The following is a 16,057-nucleotide window of genomic DNA, read 5'->3' as shown; positions in this document are numbered from 1 at the left end:
ACCTTGCATCATTATCCTTTGTGTTAGAAATTGTCCTGGCTGCTCAGTACAACATGGCTAATGTTAACAGCAACAATGTTAATATTTATCATAACAGAAGAAAAGCAGGGTGAACAGCGCAAAATTAGCTGGGAAGAGACTCGCCTCCCGGGTACACTTGGTCATCTCCTTCCAGTTGTTTGCCATTTGTATTGTTTTTATTTCTCACTGTACAGAAAGTTAAACATGTGTTTTGCACAGTTGAGAAAGTGATGACAAGGTCAACTAGACTTCCGCATACACCATTCTAAGGATTTGTATTAATTCCGTTTTACATTTTAGTGATGTTTACAAGCTTTTAAAAGTGGGGGGAAGTTGACTTATTAGACACGAAAACAATGTGACAAAGAACATTTTACATCAATCAAACTAGGGATCTAGATATCTGGTCAGGACACTCCTCACTCTTTTGTCTTCACCTTCATTGTCCATTCGTTTTTGGTGACTTTATATACTCTGGACCGAGACGTTGAGTCCGCGACATACATGGCGGATAATAACTGATACAGTCTGCTTTGCCAGTCCAAATGCATTCGCCGTTTTCGGTAGTTTTCACTCGTCTTCCCTCGTCGGCCAGGTAATACAAAGCACACGCTACCTTTTTTTTTATCACATCCACAGGAGCTCGCATTCTCGTTGTCTCTCCTTCGACAAATGGACGAAGTCTTTCGCCAAGTAGAATCACAGCTGACATTGGCAAGTTCTCTTGCCGTCTGAGAAGTGTTGTATCCTAAATAGCTGCAAACGCTTTCTCTTAAGGTATTCATGTGTGATTTCCTCAAGCGTCTGTACATGTAGAAGAAGGAGAAACACGGGCATGTCTGGATGACTCGCCTTCATATTTCCAGTGGTTAGCTCCGAGTTACGAAACTGCTTTATTATGAAGCTTGCTGTGGCGTGTTCTTTCTGACGTCATTTCCTCTCCGAACTCAGTTTGAAAACGATCAATGAGTCCATACAAAGCTAAGTTGCGGAGATTCAAGAAATACACGGCGCACTTAGCAGTGTAAAAATTTGTCCGAGGAGGGGGACCTTAAACGCTGGTTTAATGTGGCTGAAACGGGGCTTGGACTAAATAATTATTCGTTTAAGGGGTTAAACGACTTAGTAGATATGGCCTAAGTAGGCGTATGAAACTGATAGAATCCAAATCAACTTTGACATTTCTACATTAGGTTGTTGAGATGGAACGGTCGGTGTCCTGTGTATTTTTGGGCGGTGTTGATTGTAATCAGATGGGTGCGTTCATTGTGCGTCGTTAGTGAGTGATAGCGAGTCTGTTGTCATGACATAAGGTCGTCAGTGTTAATGAGGCCCGCGGTCAGCCAGAGCCTAATGACCCTTAAAACTCCTTATCTCCAATTGGCCAATCCGAGAAACCAATGGATGCTTATGCACGTGAACAGCAGCTCTTGCACAATACACACACACACACACCGCATGCATGCCGCTTGAACAGAAATGAAGTTTTCTTACGAATGTGCGTCCGTGTAGAAGATAGAATACCACGCCGCCAGTCGATGCCGTCCGTATTTCCTTCGAGACGGCTGACTGCCGAGCAGTGACGGAGGGCTCAGAGGTCAAGGGGCAAACTCAACAGGGAGCAGACCTCCGCCCCTCCTTGTCGTCCTCAGTCAGGATGTCACCTCAGAGGCCAAAAGTCAGCCGGTTTGTTAAAGCCTAACTCAGACACAGCGGCCACTGTGCACCCACAAAATAATCTGGAGACAAAACACCCAGGCTTCTTCTCTCTAGATCAGTGTTTTTCAACCTTTTTTGAGGCAAGGCACATTTTTTTAATTGAAAAAATACGAAGGCACACCACCAGCAGAAAACTTTAAAAAATGAAACTCCACCAGGTCGTGCCTTATTTTGAGTTTGTTTGTGTTTTCCTGTGTGTAGTGCTTTAGTTATTGTCTTGCGCTGTTATTTTGGTGGCCCTGCCTGTTTTGTTGCCGTTTTCCTGTAGCAGTTTCATGTCTTCCTTTGAGCGCTAATCCCCGCACCTGCTTTGTGTTAGCAAGCAAGACTATTTTAGTTGTTGCTATCCTTCTTTGTGTGGACATTGTTGATTGTCATGTCATGTACGGATGTACTTTGTGGACGCCGTAAGTTTTTGCTGTCGTCCAGCATTTTGTTTCTGTGTACTTTGTAGCCAGTTCAGTTTTACTTTCGCTTTGCATAGCCATTGCCTTTTCCTTTCCCTTTTGTTCATTTTTGGTTTAAGCATTGCATACCTTTTTACCTGCACACTGCCTCCCGTTGTGGTCTGCATATTGGGATCACAACAAACCATCCTTGTCTCACCCGACACATTCCGACTTTTACAAAGCAATTAACTACTTGCTGCCACCTACTGACATGGAGTATTACCTGGTTGCCCTGCCGAGTTCTACACAGCACAGACACTATGCAATGGCACATTATTTGTAGATTATAATTATTGATTTGCGAAAAATATTTTTGGACCAATTAGGTTAAGTTGCGTGATTTCCCACAGTACACCAGACAATATCTCACGGCACACTAGTGTGCCGCGGCACAGTGGTTGAAAAACACTGCTCTAGTAAAACTATATCTGATTTTATAGCATTCATCCAACCTTCTATCTCAATTTTGTAAGGATTTACCTTTTAGTTAAAAAATAAAATCATCTTAAAAGATACATGGAGGGCACTTATTGAAACGAGTAAATGACCAATAATTGATCGTTAAGTGTGCATCTGCAGTGTTTATAGACGCAATGCAAGCATCTGAAAAGTCAGTATAAGTAAATTTGATTTATAAAACCCTTTTCACGGGTAGAAATGACAAAGCGTTGAATTCAAACAACAGGAGCAAAATCATAAAAAGGATAAAAAAAAGTAGATCTTAAAACAAAGTTAAACTAAAAAGCAAAGTCTTCAAATGTTTTTTTGAAAGAGTCAACAAAGTATATAAATCAATCAATCAAAATGTATTTATATAGCCCCTAATCACAAATGTCTCAAAGGGCTGCACAAGCTACAACGACATCCTCGGCTCAGATCCCATATCAGGGCAAGAAAAAACTCAACCCAATGGGATACAATGAGAAACCTTGGAGGGTACCGCAGATGTGGAGACCCCCCGGGCGACCGGTGCAATGGACGTCGAGTGGCTCTAGTTAATAGTGTGAGAGTCCAGTCCATAGTGGGGCCAGCAGGGGATCATCTTGAGTGGAGACAAGTCAGCAGCGCAGAGACGTCCCCAACCGATGCACGGATGAGTGGTCCACCCCGGGTCCCGACTTTGAACAGTTAGCGATCTGTGGTCACCGAATAACCTCTCCACGCAGGAGAGGGGGGCAGAGCAGAAAAGAAACGGCAGATCCACTGGTCAAGCTCACGGAGGGCACTGGTGCAAGTCGTTCCAGAGTCTGGGGGATACAGCCTGGAAAGACAGGTCTCCCTGGGTTTTATTATGAGTCTTAGGAGACTCTGGCCTGAAAAAGTGTATGGGCACAACAAATCAGTGATATACTGAGGGGCCCCATTATGCAACGCATGGAAAGTCAAGACTTAAATCTTAAACTCTATGCGGAATTTGACTGGAAGCCTTTTAAGACTGGATAGAATGGGGTTAGTGTGGGCTTTTCTGGGCAGCTGCATTCTGTATAGCCTGAAGTCTGCTTAGAGTTGACTTTTGAGATCCGATTTTGACAACAAATGTCTCACTTTAGAGATATTTCTCAGGTGATACAGTTTTGGGTCAGTTGACGACCAATTGATACATCCATCCATTTTCTACCGCTTGTCCCTTTTTGGGTCGCGGGGGGTGCTGGAGCCTATCTCAGCTGCATTCGGGCGGAAGGCGGGGTACACCCTGGACAAGTCGCCACCTCATCACAGGGCCAACACAGATAGACAGACAACATTCACACTCACATTCACACACTAGGGCCAATTTAGTGTTGCCAATCAACCTATACAGTTAAGCATAATATTTTAGTTAACACTTTAGACCAGGGGTGTGAAACGTACCAGGCCCGCGAACAGGTTTTATCCGGCCCGCAGGATGAGTTTGCTGAGAATAAAAATTAACCGAAATTTTTGAATAAAAGAAACTGCTGTTCTAAATGTGCCCACTAGATGTCGCAATAGCAATTATTTGTATCGTTGTAGATTATGCTACATATATAAAAAATAAACCTTATGATGTTAGCGCACCAGTCGAGGAAAATGAGCAAACTACATAAATAGCATCCTGTAATTTGATTTTGATATTATTTTTCTATCTTGATAGATTGAAAATTAACAGCAATGAGTTGACTCATGAACATTATCACATAATTTATTCAGAAAGTATAAATAACGCCAAATAAAGATATACTACTAGCCGAAACTTGTAGGTGTAAAAAAAACCGCATTATGATTTGTACATTTTCAGATTGTGCTTGTTCTATTTAAAAAAAAAAAAAGAAAACAATCCGAAGTTGTCTTTATTTTTAAGTTATCGTGCCGTGATTTTACCAGTCCGGCCCACTTGGGAGTAGATTTTTCTCCATGTGGCCCCCGATCTAAAATGAGTTTTACACCCCTGCTTTAGACGGTATATGGCATCAGAGGGTTGGTCTTGAACAACACAAAGCAATACTTGAAGGTAGGCGAACACGCATCTGCAGCTTTAAATATAACTTGTGGCGTACCCCAGGGATCAAGACTAGGACCAAAATTGTTCAATCCCTGTATAAACTTCTATTGTACCGAAATAGGACTTAAAGTTATTACTATTTGGAGATGATACGACCACGTTTTGTTCAGGAGAGAACACACAGAAGCTCCATCCATCCATTTGTACCGCTTATTCCCTTTGGGGTCACAGGGGGCGCTGGAGCCTATCTCAGCTACAATCGGGCGGAAGGCGGGGTACACCCTGGACAAGTCGCCACCTCATCGCAGGGCCAACACAGATAGACAGACAACATTCACACTCACATTCACACACTAGGGCCAATTTAGTGTTGCCAATCAACCTATCCCCAGGTGCATGTCTTTGGAGGTGGGAGGAAGCCGGAGTACCCGGAGGGAACCCACGCAGTCACGGGGAGAACATGCAAACTCCACACAGAAAGATCCCGAGGCCGGGATTGAACTCACGACTACTCAGGACCTTCGTATTGTGAGGCAGACGCACTAACCCCTCTGCCATCGTGATGCCCCACACAGAAGGTAATAAAGAAAGTAATAAATTAAATGAATGAATCTAAGAAAAACTAAAATAATGCTATTTGGTAACTGTAAAAAAGACACAAATTGACCGCGTAGATATTGGCAGTGTTAAAAAAAATCAAATCCCTAAGTATAATAATAGCTGATGAAATGAAGTGGAAATCTGATATAATAATATCCATCTTAAGTAGGCCAGAAATGCTTCAATAAAGAATAAAGCAAGGTATGTTCCAACCATAATCAGTCCAGTCACGTTACATCCATGTGGCGTTATTGACACCTAGTGATCAATGTAGGTACTACATTACAATCACTTTTATTTGTAAAGCTGGCCCTAAAGTGTGAATGTTGTCTGTTTATCTGTGTTGGCCCTGCGATGAAGGGCACCTTGTCCAGGGTGTGCCCCACCTTCCGCCAGAGTGAAGCTGGGATATGCTCCAGCCTAGGGGGAACAAGCGGGAGAGGATGCCGCAGATTTTGCTCATCGGGCAAACTTTAACAAATCAGATTTGACTATGAAAATCCCTAGTCAAAGACAGCCCTATTAATGAATAAGAACACTTGTAAAGTTAAATGTAAAAAAGTATGTAAGGAATACACAAGCACAGTAAAATACAAGTGAAACAGAACCCTCGACAGAGTAAAATAAATAAGTATAATTTATAAGTAAAAATGGATTATTGTTGAAGTGTGAAAGTTACATTCAAAGGTAAATTACATTTTAAAAGGTTTTCAAGAATATGAGCAAAATAAGTAAAACATAGCTCTGACTAAGCGAAAATAAGACAAATGCTATTGACACGATTTATTGCTTAACTGTGTAAGGTAAATTACACTTTAAAAAGTTATTCAGAACACTATCAAAGTATCAAGAAAACAAATATATATATTGAATATATAATATATAATTTTCCTATGGGTTTGTTTATTGTAATATAAAAAAAAAAGTTGTCGCTCTAGATCAGGGGTCCCCAAACTTTTTTGTTGTCTTGTGCCCAAAATTTCCCCTTCTGTCTTTATTTTTTTCTTCTTCTTTCTATCTTCTCCTGTTCTGGTCCAGCTGCACCGAACAGTAAATATATCTAAACTTTTTAAAAAGTTAAATACAATTCTGGCAACAAGAGAAGAATCAATATGATTTGCCTGAGCGTCTGGACAGGACAGATACTGTGTGTGTGTATATATATATGTGTGTGTATATATATATATATATATATGTGTATATATATATATATATATATATATATGTATGTGTATATATATGTATATATATATATATATGTATGTATGTATATATATATATATGTACCTATGTGTGTATATATATATATATGTACGTATGTATATATATATATGTACGTATGTGTGTATATATGTATATATATACGTATATATATACATATATATGTATATATAAATGCATGTATGTATATATATATATATATATAAATGCATGTATGTGTATATATATATGTATGTATGTATTTATATATATGTATATATGTATGTGTATATATATATGTCTGTGTATGTATATATGTATGTATATGTGTGTGTATATGTATGTATGTATGTATTTATATATATGTATATATGTATGTGTATATATATATGTCTGTGTATATATGTATATATATATGTATGTATATGTGTGTATATATGTATATGTATATATATGTGTGTATATATATATGTGCATATATATGTGTATATATATGTATTAGAGATGCGCGGATAGGCAATTATTTCATCCGCAACCGCATCAGAAAGTCGTCAACCATCCGCCATCCACCCGATTCTAACATTTAATCAAAACCGCATCCGCCCGCACCCGCCCGTTGTTATATATCTAATATAGACGATGCAAGGCATTAGTGAGGTTATAAAGCTTTTGCCTGTTAAAGAAAGGAGACTGATCCAATGCAGCACAGACATTCAATGCGTGACACGCTGTCACGGCCCAGACGCACACCAGTGCGCAATCATATGGGAGCCGCGCTGAGCGCACCTCCAAGCGCGCGGAGGTGCGATGTCCCTCGCACCCGCGGCGGCTCCACCCGGGCTCGCGCCCGAGGCTTCAGCGCGCACAGCGGCGGCCATCCTACTCGTCGCGGCCTAGCCCTCGCGGCTCTCGCTGCCGGCGACGGCCGGGTATGGGCCCGACGCTCCAGCGCCATCCATTTTCAGGGCTAGTTGATTCGGCAGGTGGGTTGTTACACACTCCTTAGCGGGTTCCGACTTCCATGGCCACCGTCCTGCTGTCTATATCAACCAGGGTGAGCCCCACCCCTTTCGTGAGCGCACTGCGCGCGGAGTGACCCCTGTTACGCGCCCCCGGCCACAGGGGTGGCGGGCAGGTAAGCTGCGCGGGCGGAGCGCGCGGAGTGACCCCTGTTACGAGCCCCCGGCAACAGGGGTGGCGGGCAGGTAAGCTGCGCGCGCGGAGTGACCCCTGTTACGAGCCCCCGGCCACGGGGGTGGCGGGCAGGTAAGCTTCTTACCTGCTGCGCGTGACGCCGGCCGCGGCGAAGGCGGACGAGGCGGGGTGTCGGTGCGGTGGGCGCGGTGGTGACCCTGGACGTGCGTCGGGCCCTTCTCGCGGATCACCTCAGCTACGGCTCCCGGTGGGGCCCTCTCGGAGGAAGGGGCCTCGGTCCCGGACCCCGGCGAGGCGTCCCTTCTCCGCTCCGTAAAAGTGTCCATCTCTTTTTTTTTTCTTCTTCTGTTGTGGCATATGCTGCAGGTGCCTGCTCGTTTTTCGTATGTGGGTAACAACATTTAACTATGTATATATATTTCCGAATTGGTTTAACTGCCACCCGCCTGAATCTATTTAAAATCTAATTTTTTTTTTATTTCAACCGCCCGATCCGCGGATAATCCGCGGACTCCGCGGTTGTGTCCGCAAACCGCGCATCTCTAATATGTATGTATATGTGTGTGCATATATGTATATGTATATATATATATATATATATATATATATATATATATATATATATATATATCTCTATCCCCACAGGCCGGATTGTGTAAACTGGTGGGCTGTATTTGGGGGACCATGTCTAGATGATAGGCCGTGTAATACTTCTACAGAACTGCAGATGGCACACATGAGTTTTTGTTTCCATCTGCAGAACTTCTAGTCATGAAGTGTCTACTTTTCTGATGGGTTAAGATGAAGCACATGAGCACAGTGTGTATTGTTGCCTTCACTTTATTAACAGTGTCTTCATTTCCAGTGTTTTTTTGAGACGACAACCGGACGCTTTTTATAGTCCTTCATTTACGCCTCAGCTGCGGCCTGCCTGCTGATCACTCTCTGCTTCCACTTCCCAGCTTTGTAGCCGCGCTTCTCTGCAGGGGAAAAGCAAGGACACTGTAGTGGATGTGTTAAAACAATATGGAGGAGATGGGCCTTACCTAGCAGGCTGCCGTCCGGCTTGATGCAGACGGAGGCGAGGCTGAAGAGGGTGAAGATGACGAAGGCGGCGACGATGAAGGTCAGCTCAAAGCCGGAGAAAGGCAGTTCCATGGACACAAGTGCAAAAGAGGCAGCTGTCAAGGTATGTATGTTATTTATTTGCAGTTTCATTGCACTGCATCACTTTGAGGAGGCTTTATAGTACTTTTTTTTTTCAAATTTAGCCACACATGAGAGTCATTTGTTGTTATATTAGAACTTTTCCTAAACTTTCTCATTGTGATTGTGTGTGACAGTTATTGGCTTTAGTGTTGTTTTTTCTTTGTTTATTGTTTCTTCTTGTCCAGTTCCTTTTGTTCCTTTTCCTGTTTTGATTTGTTCTGTAGTGACTTTACCCTTGCTTTTGAGCACTATTCTCCTCACCTGTTCTTGGTTGCCAATTAGGAGGCTCACCTGTTCCTGATTGCCAATCAAGAGGGTTTTTCTTCACGTCTCTCAACACTGGTTGGTTGTCTTAATGTTGCTCTTTGTATGACCTGTTTTACTTTCCTCTGCTGAGTACTTGATAAGTGTAAATGACTTTCTGATTTGCTCTCTGCATCCTGGGGTCACACCAACCACAACCATGCGCATCCGTGACAGAACGCATCTTGAAGGGTGAACTGAACTTTTTTTTTTCATTTGGCCTATCATTCACAATCTCAATGTAAGACAAGAACTAGAGATGTCCGATAATATCGGCAGGCCGATATTATCGGCCGATAAATGCGTTGACATGTAATATCGGAAATGATCGGTATCGTCTTTTTATTATGGGTATCGTTTTTATTATTATTTTAATTTTTGTAATTTTTTTATTTTTATTAAATCAACATAAAAAACACAAGATACACTTACAATTAGTGCACCAACCAAAAAAAACTCCCTCCCCCACTTACACTCATTCACAAAAAAGGGTTGTTTCTTTCTGTTATTAATATTCTGGTTCCTACATTATTTATCAATATATATCAATACAGTCTGCAAGGGATACAGTCCGTAAGCACACATGATTGTGCGTGCTGCTGGTCCACTAATAGTACTAACCTTTAACAGTTAATTTTACTCATTTTCATTAATTACTAGTTTCTATGTAACTGTTTTTATATTGTTTTACTTTCTTTTTTATTCAAGAAAATGGTTTTAATTTATTTATCTTATTTTATTAATTTTTTAAAAAAGTACCTTGTCTTCACCATACCTGGTCGTCCAAATTAGGCATAATGTGTTAATTCCACGACTGCATATATCGGTTGATATCGGTTGATATCAGTATCGGTAATTAAAGAGTTGGACAATATCGGAATATCGGATATCGGCAAAAAGCCATTATCGGACATCCCTAACAAGAACACATGTTTTTTTAATGCATTCTAATTTGTAAAACGCCAACAATACTCCGTTTACATCTCGTGACCTGGATATTTACCAAATATTAGCGATATTGTTATTATAAGCGCTAAAGCAGACAAAATATTTTTAGCGGCGCCTTAATCACAGAGCGCAAGCTAGCTTATGCTGCTACGTTGACATATTGAGCTGGTGAGCTGCTGCATCGCCTCTGAGCTAGTGAAAGTTAATTTTAGATTATAAATCATGCCTTTCACCTGCAGAGTAGAAGGTTGTGGCCATAAACCAAGAAGTTGGTCAACTTTGAATTTCAACTTAGACCTGGGGATGGCAAGAGAAGATGATTTTTTTCCCCGCACCATTCATCTAAATGGGAATATATAAACATCCCATCAGTCCGCATCCGAATTAGAGCAGACATTGTACAGTAAGTGATTGTTTCATTATCTTTTTGGTGTGTGAATGTGTGTGTGAATGGGTGAATGTGGAAATACTGTCAAAGCGCTTTGAGTACCTTGAAGGTAGAAAAGCGCGATACAAATATAACCCATTTATCATTATTTATTTGTTTGTGTATATCTTGTTTAGCACGTATCAATACTGCTTCTTGCTGGATCTGTTTAGCAAATAGTTTCTAAAACTTGTAGATCATCCTCCTTATATTCAGGCAAAAAAATATAAGGTTTTTGATCATCATTTGTCCCAAAGTAGTTGTCGTCGTCGCTCACAAAGTCTGCCATGATAAGTAGGTTTGTTTTTGTTGAAGGGAAAAGCGAACATTGTGATGTCTGCGAAATGAATGCGCTGCCATATGCTTAAAGTGAGCAAAGTACATAAGTATTACATGTTATTATGAATGTGCTTGTTACATACTGTATATTCTTAGAGCAGTTATATAAACTGATGATGGAGGCATTTTAGATTTTTTTACGAGTTAGAATGTATAAAAAAAGAAAAACGTATTTGTGGTTGTCTCACACATAAGGATTGTGAATGATCGGCAGCTATCCATTCTCTACTGCTTGTCCCTCTCGGGCAGTTCCCCTTTAATGGTGATGGTGAAATGGTGAAAGCATATTGAAACGTGCAGTATCCACTCTCTCCACCAGAGGGCCACCTGACCTCATGTTTTATATCAGCACCTGACTGCTGGTGCTTCCATACCACCCCATATATTTTTATGTTTTTTGTCTGTTTATCAGTTATACATTTTTCAAGGTAAACTTGATTTGGCCGATTCCTTTGTTCAAATATTTAAATGGCACTTTATTTTTTTTTCTTTTTGTTCTTCTGTGTGCAAACTGTGCATGAGCAGAACAACTTTTACTCAGTTGCAACATGTACATATTGCAATAAAGGCTGGATCAAGTTGAATATAATCCTCCACAATCCTGCACTTTTATTTGAAATGGGAATGCTGGCAGGAAAACACAAAAACAAATATAGCTTTTGGTAGAATACTGCAGCAGTGCCTTAAGATCTATCAATTTCTATCAAATACCACGTCTGTTTTCCGTAATAAAATCCAAAGACTGCGGCTTTACTCACCATAAGGGAAGACTTTAGCGTGTAGAGTTCACATGAGGAGAAAGCAGGTGTCGCTTCACTTTTTCCCCAGAGCTAATCTTCAATACTATTAAATGTGTTTTCCAGAGTACCTACACTCGCACAGCGCGACGCCTCCAGGAAGCAAATACGACCAGATCCTAGAGCAAGGTACACACGTTCTTCAGGTCCCAGTGTGGACTTTGGTATGGAATAAAACAAACAGCGTTCTCATGGTCTTGTTTCATGTCTTTTCTTCAGTTCTACATGAAAGGTCTTCCCCACCGACCTTAGAGCAATCCAGCTCCTAAACAAGATGGAAACATGTGTTTCATACTTAATGGAAAACAGGGTAAGCGAGAAGAGTGGTCCCAATCACTGTGCCAGAGCTTAATAGTGCGCCGTTAGAGATCTTCAGATGGTACTCAGTTTTACTCAATTGGTTCCATTTACTACAAACGTTGCATTTTGTTAATCTGTTTATGTGAGTGACATACAGTATAGTGCAGGGGTCGGCCACCCAAAACAATGAAAGAGCCACATTGGACCAAAAATACAAAAAACTGATCTGTCTGGAGACGCAAAAAAATGAAAAGCCTTATATAAGTGTTATAATGAAGGCAACACATGACGTGTCTATATTAGCTATAATAGCCTACTATCAAAATGACTGCGTCACAGGCTGAAGAAATGTCTTCGTTGACAGAAATGTTGAAACTTAATATTTATTCTACACATTTTTACTACATTAGAAAGCATTAGTAAATCAGAGGATACTCAGAAGGTGAGATAACTCCTGGAAATGACTGGCTTTTAATGGCCAAAGGTATAGATGTGTGTGTCCAAGTTAAAGGCAACGGCAGGCCGTCTTCTTCTAATGGATTTATTACAATCTTTGGCAAGCGAGGTAATGTTTGCTGTGGTCTGGAACAACATGTCACACAAACAACTATCAGAAATGCAGCGAATATTACATACAGATAATGTGTCATGAGACATGCAAATATAAATTAAATGCACAGAGGACATAAGTAAAGGATATTAAATTAGCTCAAATATATCTGCAAATGAGGCATAATGATGCAATATGTACATACAGCTAGCCCAAATAGCATGTTAGCATTGATTAGCTTGCAGTCATGCACTGACCAAACTCCAACAAGTTGATAACATCAACAAAGGTCACCTTTGTGCATTCACACACAGTATAAAACATTTGGTGGACAAAATGAGACAAAGAAGGAGTGGAAGGTTTTACATGTAAACAAACTGTTGCGTCACAGTCCACACTATGGTGAGTTCAAGAACTGTCGAAATTAGTAGGACAAAACGATGTTCACCAAATACTTTCATCAGTGACACACACACATATTAAACATTTCTAACAATTGGGAAGGTTTGTGTCATGTTTGTCCTCAAGCAAAAAACATACAAAAACAAAAAAATATTTCCCCCCCATCTTTTTCCATTTTGAATCCTTTTTTGAAAATGCTCCAGGGAGCCACTAGAGCGGCACTAAAGAGCCGCATGCGGCTTGAGAGCCTTGATTTACGAACACAATTGGCTCTTGAACAGGGTTTGTAAATCAAAAAGTGTGTATACTGAAGCAAATTTCTCCATAAGAAACAGTATAAATATGAATAATGGGTTACAGCCTAGAAAAAAGTCCATATTTTAGTAAACACTTACACCTTGAACACATTATAAAGTGATACAGTATACAATACTGTGTATCAAACAATCATACCAAGGGGGTGATGGATCAACTTCCTGTTTATTAACAAACCAAAACAACAAGCTAAACTGTCGGGATTGCACTGCTCCGTCAACACGTGCGCACACACAACCCTTTGGTGCCATCATAAACAATCAGAAATCACAAAAATCCTTAACTTTCAACAACCATGTTGCTACAATAATAAACATTTAAAAAAGGAAACGCCACATACATTACCATTGGCAAAGGAGGCGCTGACGAGAAAGCAGCACAAACAGAGGGAGAATGAGGCCTGGGGGGAAGGGCCTGTGGCGATACTGGACGAAAGTGAAATACATCTGCTTTGGCATCTTTCTCCAGAATATTCCGGTCTCATCACAATTAAAACTTGCTGTGACACAAAGCCTGCTTTGTGGATTCTTCCATACTTGTGAGTGCCATTAATGTACTCTTCGCAAATAGTCTTTTTTTTTTTCTAACTCCACAATGATTCCCCCCTCCTTTCCACACTGGTCTGTTGTCTTTTTGGGACTCATACTGATTTAGCAAAATGGACAAAACATGTCAAATGGCAAAAACACAAAGAAAAGGCACAAATGCTAAAGCGCTGAAAAGTGACTAGTAGTGTATTGCAAAGCAAGTGACGTGGAGGGGTGCGCCCTGCTTTTTTTGCCTGCAGGCGTGACACAAAATGAATGACTGAATTAAACATTCATAAACAGAGACATTATTTTGCACGCGGAGGCAAATTTGGCTCGATCTAAAAGTTTGTAAACTGAAAAGTTTCCACTGTATAGTGTTGTGCAGGAGTTTAGCATCAAATTATGGGCCCCTATACACAAGACTCCTGACGCCCCCCCATCGTAAACCCAATGTTGCCGTCCAACACACACACACACACACACACACACACACACACACACACACACACACACACACACACACACACACACACACACACACACACACACACACACATTCTTGTATTTGCCTTCTTGAGACCTCCGAAAAATGCCTACCTCTTTAGGACCACCCTTTCTAGATATATAAAGATTTGTGTTAACAACATTAGTAATATACATACTATGGAAATATAAAAAAGGTAAGCTTTTAGTTAATTAGTTTTTATTTTTTTTGTAATTTGTTTTTAATCTTCATTATTTACTTCAAATTATTACAGTATGTCCCATATACATACTTATTTGATTTTATTAATTTTGACCAAAGGGGGCGCATTTCAATTTCTTACACACACTTGTTATTACATATGTTGGCCAGAGGGGAAGCACTTCAAATTTTACACACACTTGTTATTTCATATGTTGGCCAGAGCGGGAGCACTTTTAAAACCGACACACAGTCAATTTGAAAATTCCCTCCTTTTTGGGACCACCCTAATTTTGACAGATTTCACCACCAGGGGTGCAAATGAGACATTCTCTATTAGATGCAATGGTTTTCCGTATTGGGATCATGATTTGGGTCCTAACTTGTTCACCGGTCCTCATATGGTAGGCACTTTTCCTTGTTGATGTCTCAAGAAGGGTAGAAATACAAGAACACACACACACACACACACACACACTTGGTATAGTTACATGTACTAAAAAAAAATGTATTGTATTGATTTGGTTGAAATCAGCATTTAAAGAAAATCTCAATCTTTTGAAAGGTGGGATTTCCATACCTGGATACACCCCCAAATAATTAGGTTTTGTTTAAAAAATAAAATAAATTAGTTTTTTTTCCTTTACAAAATATTGCCAACAAATTCAATATAAAGTGGCAAGAACATGAATTTATTATTCATATAATCATATTCACTTGAATATGATTATAAATCTGTCACGTTTCCCATTACTGATTCACGTAAGACTATCAATAGTGAGTGAATACACATCATAATAATACATCATTATTATGGTTATATTATTATATATGTGCCTTTAAAACCCAGTGACGCCTCTGTTTCTAACATTATTCGAGGGTCTTTGAACGCACCACCGTTATGGACAATGCGATGCAAAAGGTAAAACTTGTACGTAACTTTCTCATATGTTGCTACAGGTAGATGAATTATATTTTTACTTTTCTTCTTGTACCTCAGCCCTGTTCCAAAATGCTGTGTGCGAGTGTGTCAATGCTAAAAGGTGAGATTCGATGACCGTATGACGTCTGTGTGGAGTCAAGTGTTTTTCGCTATCCAGGTGTAAGGAATCATTTTGCATTTTTGTCAAAATTGAAGCAACCTTATTATTGAACTTTGACAGCTATATTTATTTTATATGAACATTTGTGACGTTTTTTTTTAAAGAAAATATTTATAACTTAGATATTTAAATGACAGAAATTCTTCAAATTTTACTGTGCTTAGGGCCCCTGTCTCCACTTCAACTCCTCTAGTGACAGGCAGAGCAATGCAATCCCTTTCCACTAGATGGCAGAATGTACACTGTGATATTTGTATAAGTACTGTGTCTGTTTTTAACTTTCCGTCCACCTTCAAAGATCCTGATTTAAATAAACATAATTTACTGTAGCTAAGCGGCTAGTTAAACATTTTATAAACTCAAACATGGCTGAAAAACTATAAAATGAGGACTCCCTGACCTGTACATCTGCAGGTGGCGACTAAGGACCGCTGCTTAGAGGGGATGGAAGAAAAAAGCCTTTTAAACCACAGGTGTCAAACTCAAGACCCTGGGGCCAGATTTGGCCCGCCACTTCATTTTATTTGGCCCTCGAAAGCCTGGG

The 16,057-nt window shown here is 40.3% G+C and overlaps 1 long non-coding RNA gene across 2 annotated transcripts in view; it reads left to right on the top strand.

The window, feature by feature from the left end:
- The window catches only part of LOC133621741 (uncharacterized), a 27,591-nt gene extending 11,534 nt beyond the window's left edge, over nucleotides 1-16,057 (top strand). For both annotated transcript variants that reach the window (XR_009817692.1, XR_009817691.1), the window contains 4 exons: nucleotides 8,568-8,794; nucleotides 11,695-11,757; nucleotides 11,848-11,912; nucleotides 15,928-16,057. This is a non-coding gene — a long non-coding RNA (uncharacterized lncRNA). The remainder of the gene's footprint in view (nucleotides 1-8,567; nucleotides 8,795-11,694; nucleotides 11,758-11,847; nucleotides 11,913-15,927) is intronic.

Source organism: Nerophis lumbriciformis, linkage group LG25 (assembly GCF_033978685.3).
Source record: "Nerophis lumbriciformis linkage group LG25, RoL_Nlum_v2.1, whole genome shotgun sequence".
Classification (NCBI taxonomy): domain Eukaryota; kingdom Metazoa; phylum Chordata; class Actinopteri; order Syngnathiformes; family Syngnathidae; genus Nerophis; species Nerophis lumbriciformis.
Note: the sequence above shows the minus strand (reverse complement) of the source record. Positions and strands in the feature narration are given on the sequence as shown.